Consider the following 6463-nt stretch of genomic DNA (forward strand, 5'->3'; position numbering starts at 1 on the left):
CGTACCCCACAACATTCCAATCAGCCAATCAAGCAGAATTCAACTACTTCAACCCCCAGTTACCTCAGCACTCCACACAGGACCATCCACAACCCAGGCACTCAAAACTGTTTATATACAAACCTGATATAGGTAGTCATACATCAATTTTTACATAGAGGCTCAAAACAGATGGAATCAGTATACTAACAGTTAGGTCACATGTTTATACATACAGAGGAAAAGGCACTAATTACCTTGGAATGGGCTTTCAAAATGACAAGGCATTGTTAACACTAGTAATGATCACTCAAAGTACTGATTCCATAAACATCTTGTTATCAACAATCAGAACAGTGTGTTAGAATTATATCAAGGAATAGATATTTTTGGTTAAGCAATACCCAAGACTACTAATGAATCTGGAATATTAGCGTATTTTTCCATGTATAAAATGACACTTTTTCCTTAAATAATTTGAGAAAAAATTGAGGGTTGTTTTATACATGGAACTCTTTACCACTGCCTTTTGCGCAGGCATGTGGCTTAGCAAAAAGGAAGGGGAGGAGTTTCTCTCTTCCTTTTTGCTAAGCTCTGTGCCTTCTCAAAAGGCAAGGAAAAGTGGCAGTCACTTTGACAGTCGCTTTCCTTGCCTTTTGTCAAGGTACGGGGCTTAGCAAAAAGGGAGCCCTTTGATCCCTGCTTTTTCTAATTTGGAGTTAGAAAAGGGGGATCGTCTTATACATTAGGTCATTTTATAAAATGAAAAATACAGTAATATACAAAGTGTGCTAAGAATCTTTGTCCTCCTGATGTACATTGTGTTGTGACAGTTTCAGCACTGGAGGTTCATTCTCATGGTGGAGGTGGAAGCAGAAACGAGTGACTGAGGTAATACAAACCAAGCAGTTTATTTCACTGGTGAAAGGTACACAAACAAAAGCAAAGAATACACCTATTGGGCACAGTTACAAATCTGTTATACTCTTTCTTATCAATAACAGAGGAAATGGTTCAAAATGACCAATCAATAAGCAGCTTTTTAAACAGTTATTGACCATGAGGTTATGGTGATTTTAGTCACACTGACAGGAAACAAGTTAATTCTTAACTGCACAAATCAGAAAGTATTGTTTACTGATTAAGTATGTCCAGGTGAACTTTTGACCTGGCAATTTAACAAGTCACAACCTCCACTAATCCTACCAAGCATAAAAAATAATTAATGTTTAACTGTATATACCAGTAACTGACCAGAAAAATACAGCAAGTTTTCAGTTTCTGCTACCCAAACAAGATATAGAATAAAATCACAGATAGTGAGACAAAGAAATGACAAATTTTAAATTACCCCTTTACAATTGGGATTCTTTTTCTCTACAGAGTTATTCTGAGATCTCGAACAGAGTGTCTCAGGCAGCTGAAGTGTTCTGATGTCAATTTGTCTCCATATCTGATGTCAATTTGTGCCCATTCATTCTCTTCATACAGATTGCCTTCTTTGCCTTATGTATAATGTAGAGGCAGTGCCAGCAAAGGATGACATTGATCACATTAGCAAATGAACAAATAAACAAGTTTCTGATATTGTGGGTGATATGGGAACACAGCTGTCAATTATGGATTTTGATAGAAATATATGGTAGGAAAATATATATATGAAAATTGATTGAATGGAGTGCAGAAGTGTTGCCTTAAAATTGAAAAGTCCTTTTAAAAAGTGCCTCAGAGAATTGCATAAAGAGTGAAAGCATTATTGGAAACCCACAGCTGGAGATATACATTTATATCATAAAACCAAAACACAACCAGTTTGTTTTCAGTACACAGAGAACTGATAAGATATGACGGCAGTAGCTCATTTCTTGAATTTCATTCCAGTTTTCACAATGAAAAAAGTAAACAGCAGTGGAAGACAGGAGGGCCTGGCATGCTCTGGTCCATGGGGTCACGAAGAGTCGAACATGACTTAACGACTAAACAACAACAAAGCACCTTGTGGGCTTTGGAAACAATACTTCAATTAATGCAGCCTAAAATAGAATTTGCCTTTTTTGTAGCCATATCACACTATTGGCTCATAGTCAGCTTGTGATCTGTAACAATTCCAAGATCCTTCTCACTTGTAGTATTGCTGAGCCACGTATCTCCCATCTTGTAACTGTGCATTTGGTTTCTTTTTTCCAAAGAGCAGTGCTTTGCACTTATCCCTGTTGAATTTAATTCTGTTGTTTTCATCCCAGTGTTCCAGCCTATCAAGATCATTTTGATTTTTGTTTCTGGTTTCCAGGATATTAGCTATTCTGCCCAATTTTGTATTCCCTCCCTGCACTGCCTCATCCAAGTCATTAATAAAAATATTGAAGAGCACCAGGCCCAGGACTGAGCCTTGGAGTACCCCACTTATTATCTCCTCCCAGTTAGAGAAGGACCCATTAATCATCACTCTTTGAGTACGATTCTCTAACCAATTGACACTTGATCTATCTAGCCCACATCTAATTGGCTTGCTAATCAATATATCATGGGACATTTTGTCAAAAGCTTTGTTAAAGTCAAGATGTACTATGTCTATAGCATTCCCACTTTCTATCAGGGAGGTTAACCGATCAAAAAACAAGATAAGGTTAGTTTGACAGGATTTCTTCATGTTGGCTTCCAGTTATTAATGCACTGTTTTATAGGTGCTTGGATAGTGACCATTTTTATTTGTTCCAGAATTTTCCCTGACATTAACGTCAGACTGATTGGACTGTAGTTCCCAGATTCCTCTCTTTTTTTGCCCTTTTTGAAGATGGGGGCAACATTAGCCCTCTTCAAATCATCTGCCATCTCACCCGTTTCCCATCATTTCAAGAAAATAATGGCCTGTGGTTCTGAGAGTTCTCTGGCCAATTCCTTCAGTACTCTCAGATGCAGTTCATCTGGCCCCGGAGATTTGAAATCATTCAAGGTGGTAAGGTATTCCTTGACTATTTGTTTTTCAATCTCCAGCTGCAATCATGCCCTCTCCACTTGCACTTCACATTTGTCTGGAGGTTGATAATCTGTCCTATGAGAAATGACTGAGCTAAAATAGGAATTAAGCACCTCTGCCTTTTCTTTGTCATTGGTTATCCTTTTTCCGTTTGCATTGACTAGCTGTGCTACTGTTTCTTTTATTTGTCTTTTCCTTTGCACATACCTAAATAATGCTTTTTTATTGCTTTTCATGTATCTACCTAATCTCAGCTCGTTCTCACCTTTTGCTCTCCTAATGCCATCCCTTCAACCCTGAGTGCTCACTGGAAGGACAGATCCTGAAGCTGAAGACCCTGATGTTGGGAAAGTGTGAGAGCAAGAGGGGAAGGGGATAACAGAGGATGAGATGGTTGGACAGTGTCAGCGAAGCGACCAAAATGAATTTGACCCAACTCAGGGAGGCAGTGGAAGACAGGAAGGCCTGGCGTGCTCTAGTCCACTGGTTCTTAACCTTGGGTTACTTAGGAGTTTTGGACTGCAACTCCCAGAAGCCTTCACCACCAGCTGTCCTTACTGGGGTTTCTCGGAGTTGCAGTTCAAAAGCATCCGAGTAACAAAGGTTAAGAACCACTGCTCTAGTCCATGGGGTCATGAACAGTTGGACACAACTTAACAACTAAACAACAACAATGCCATCCATGCATTTCCTTGCCACTTGTCTGTACTGTTCCTTGGTGGCCTGCTATATTGTCCACTTCCTATACCTTTTTTTGTTTTTTTGTTTGTTTTCAGTTCTCCCTGACCTTTTTGTGAAGCCACACTGGCCTTATTTTGCTATCTCCCACCTTCTTTTTTTAAAACAACAACAACAACCCACCTACCACCTTTCTTGGAATCCTTTTCTTTTTAGGATCTCCTGCCATGGGACCTTACTCATCCTTGTTCTGAGATTATTAAAATAGGCTCTCTAAAAATCCAGCATTCATGTGTGCCTATACTTGGCTTTGGTTTCCTTTGAAATCAAGAATTCTAGTAGAACATGGTCACTCTCACCCAGAGTTCCCCTTACTGCCACTTCCTTCACCAAGTCATCTCTATTGGTTAGAATCAAGTCAAGGATAGCTAGTCCTCCAGTTTCTTTCTCCACTTTTTGTAGGAGAAAATCATCAGGCACACAAGTCAGGAATTTCTTGGAAAGACCATACTTTGCAGAATTTGCCTCCCAACATATATCTGGATAATTGAAACCTCACATCATTACTACGCCGTGTCTCTTTAAAATCCTTGTAGTTTGTTTTTCAAAAGTTTCATTCACTTCCTCTCTGATTGGGCAGCTGGTAGTAGATTCCAGCTATCATGTTCATTTTTGTTTTTTGCCCCAACTAGATTGATCCACATACTCTCAATGGGACACCCAATCTCCTCCGTTATTTCTGTGCAGAAATCCATTTTTTTGGTTTTTAAAAAAAACATATACTGCAACTCCACCTCCCTTTCTATTCTCTCTGTTATTTTTGAACTACAATGTTTATGTCCTTTAATTGCTGCATTCCAGTTGTGGGAATCATCCAACCAAGTTTCAGCTATTCATATCAAGTCATATTTGCCCTCCAGAACTAAATTTTTCAGTTCTTCTTGTTTGTATCCCATACTCCTGGGATTCGTATATAGACATCAGAAATTATTTGATTTGTGGCCTGATTTGTCTTTGTACATTTTTATGAATATTACTATTAATGTCAATGTTATTGTTGACCCCTGTGAGCAACCTTACCTCCCTAAGGAGAGTGTGGCACTTGGTCAGGGAGTCTTTCAGGCCCCAAATCTATCACTTTACACTGAGGTAAGTCCTCAGCCTTCAGCAGTGCATAGCATCTGTGTCGTAGACAACCCTGATCTTTGAAAAACACTTTACTTTATTCAGTACCTTGCAAGTACTTGAACATGGGCTTTGTGATTCCTTAGAACACAAAACAGCTCAATTAAATAGGACTTCTTTATAGTAGCCAGTTAGTGGCCTTTCCACTCCTCTGGATTTAGTCAAACCCTTCTGGTCCAAGAGACTAGTCCTCAATGAGATTTTTTGGAATTTGTTTTATTACGAAAATAAAGATTCATAGAAACAGTTCTTTGCTTAAGCGGTAGCATAATATGTTAAAAGTTAACAGTAATTAAATAAGGCAGTTATTTTTTTATTAAAAATAAGAAACTCTAAAATCTAAGCTGTGGTGGGCTAATTCCACCCCTCCTTCTTCTTACCATTCTACATTCTGCAAACATCCACTTACATAATTCAATCCATCAGGAATTTCCCTCTCAGCTTGGCCGAAGCTAAGAGAGTGCATAGCTTTCAACATCCCTTCTCCTCCATCTTTTCTACACCCCTCGGACCTCATTCTTCATGGCTGTTAACCAATTAACTCCAGGAGGAGTAACTGCTCACACTGCCTTCAATTCTTGTGGAGATGCAGGTGCATTATCTCCTTCCCAATTAGACTGGAATTTGTCTTCGCACTGGGCCTCCTCGACCTTGCATGCTTATCAGGATTCACTCTGTACCAGCCTGGCTGTAAATTAGGAAAAACAGCCACACAGCCTTTACCACAATCCAATGTCCTCAACTCATTTCACTTTGAAACCTAACAGACTCCATTTTCTCTCATCCTCAATGACTACAAGTCCCCCTCTCCTTCAATGTCATCACAACCCCCATTTGAACATTCCTCTTATTGTGCTTCATCTATCTTTAACTCTGTGCTTGCGTCTCTCTCGCCCTTCCAGTTCATTTGTATTTATGCTCTTATATTTTGATTATATTAGCTCCTCTTATTGCAACACTCCTATGTTTTGTATTTAAGTACAACTTATATTCACTTTTCATATTTTAAAGTATTTGTGTCTACAGTTTGTTCATAGCTGTAAGGATGCTTTTTGCAAGATAAAACATACCTTTATGCCATATGGAGCCTTGTGACACAGTGGCTAGACTGCTATACTGCAGTCAAAACTGTGCTCATGCCCCAGTGTTTAATCCCAGGATGATTTAGCCTTCCATCCTTTCAAGGTCAGTAAAATGAGTACCCAGCTGCGGGGGTGGAGGGGTGGGGATTTGTAGCTTGCGTAATTAACTTGTAAAGTGCCTGGAGAGTGCTTTAAGTGGTATGGGATGGTATATAAGCAGAACAGGTGGGTTGTGTTTTTTCTTTCTTTCTTTCTTTCTTTCTTTCTTTCAAGTTGCATGTCTGTAATACTCTTGGAATTAAGCTTTATGTGTTGTGACGGAATGCCTACGTCACTCCTGTCAATCATAGCGGAAGCTCAAGTGCAGGAGCCTATGAGAGGACAGGAGGGGCGGAGTTAGTTAAGACAGAGTTGGAGTTAGAAAGAGAGAAGGAGAGTGTGGAAGAGAGAAACTGAATAGTCAAAATAGAGAACTGATATTATTAATAAGTTGGTTAAAGCGAATAGATCTATAAAACAAATGAAGAATTGAACGTGTAACCCAAGATAAGAAGTTTTTATG

This window comes from Pogona vitticeps, chromosome 1, assembly GCF_051106095.1.
Source record: "Pogona vitticeps strain Pit_001003342236 chromosome 1, PviZW2.1, whole genome shotgun sequence".
NCBI lineage: Eukaryota > Metazoa > Chordata > Lepidosauria > Squamata > Agamidae > Pogona > Pogona vitticeps.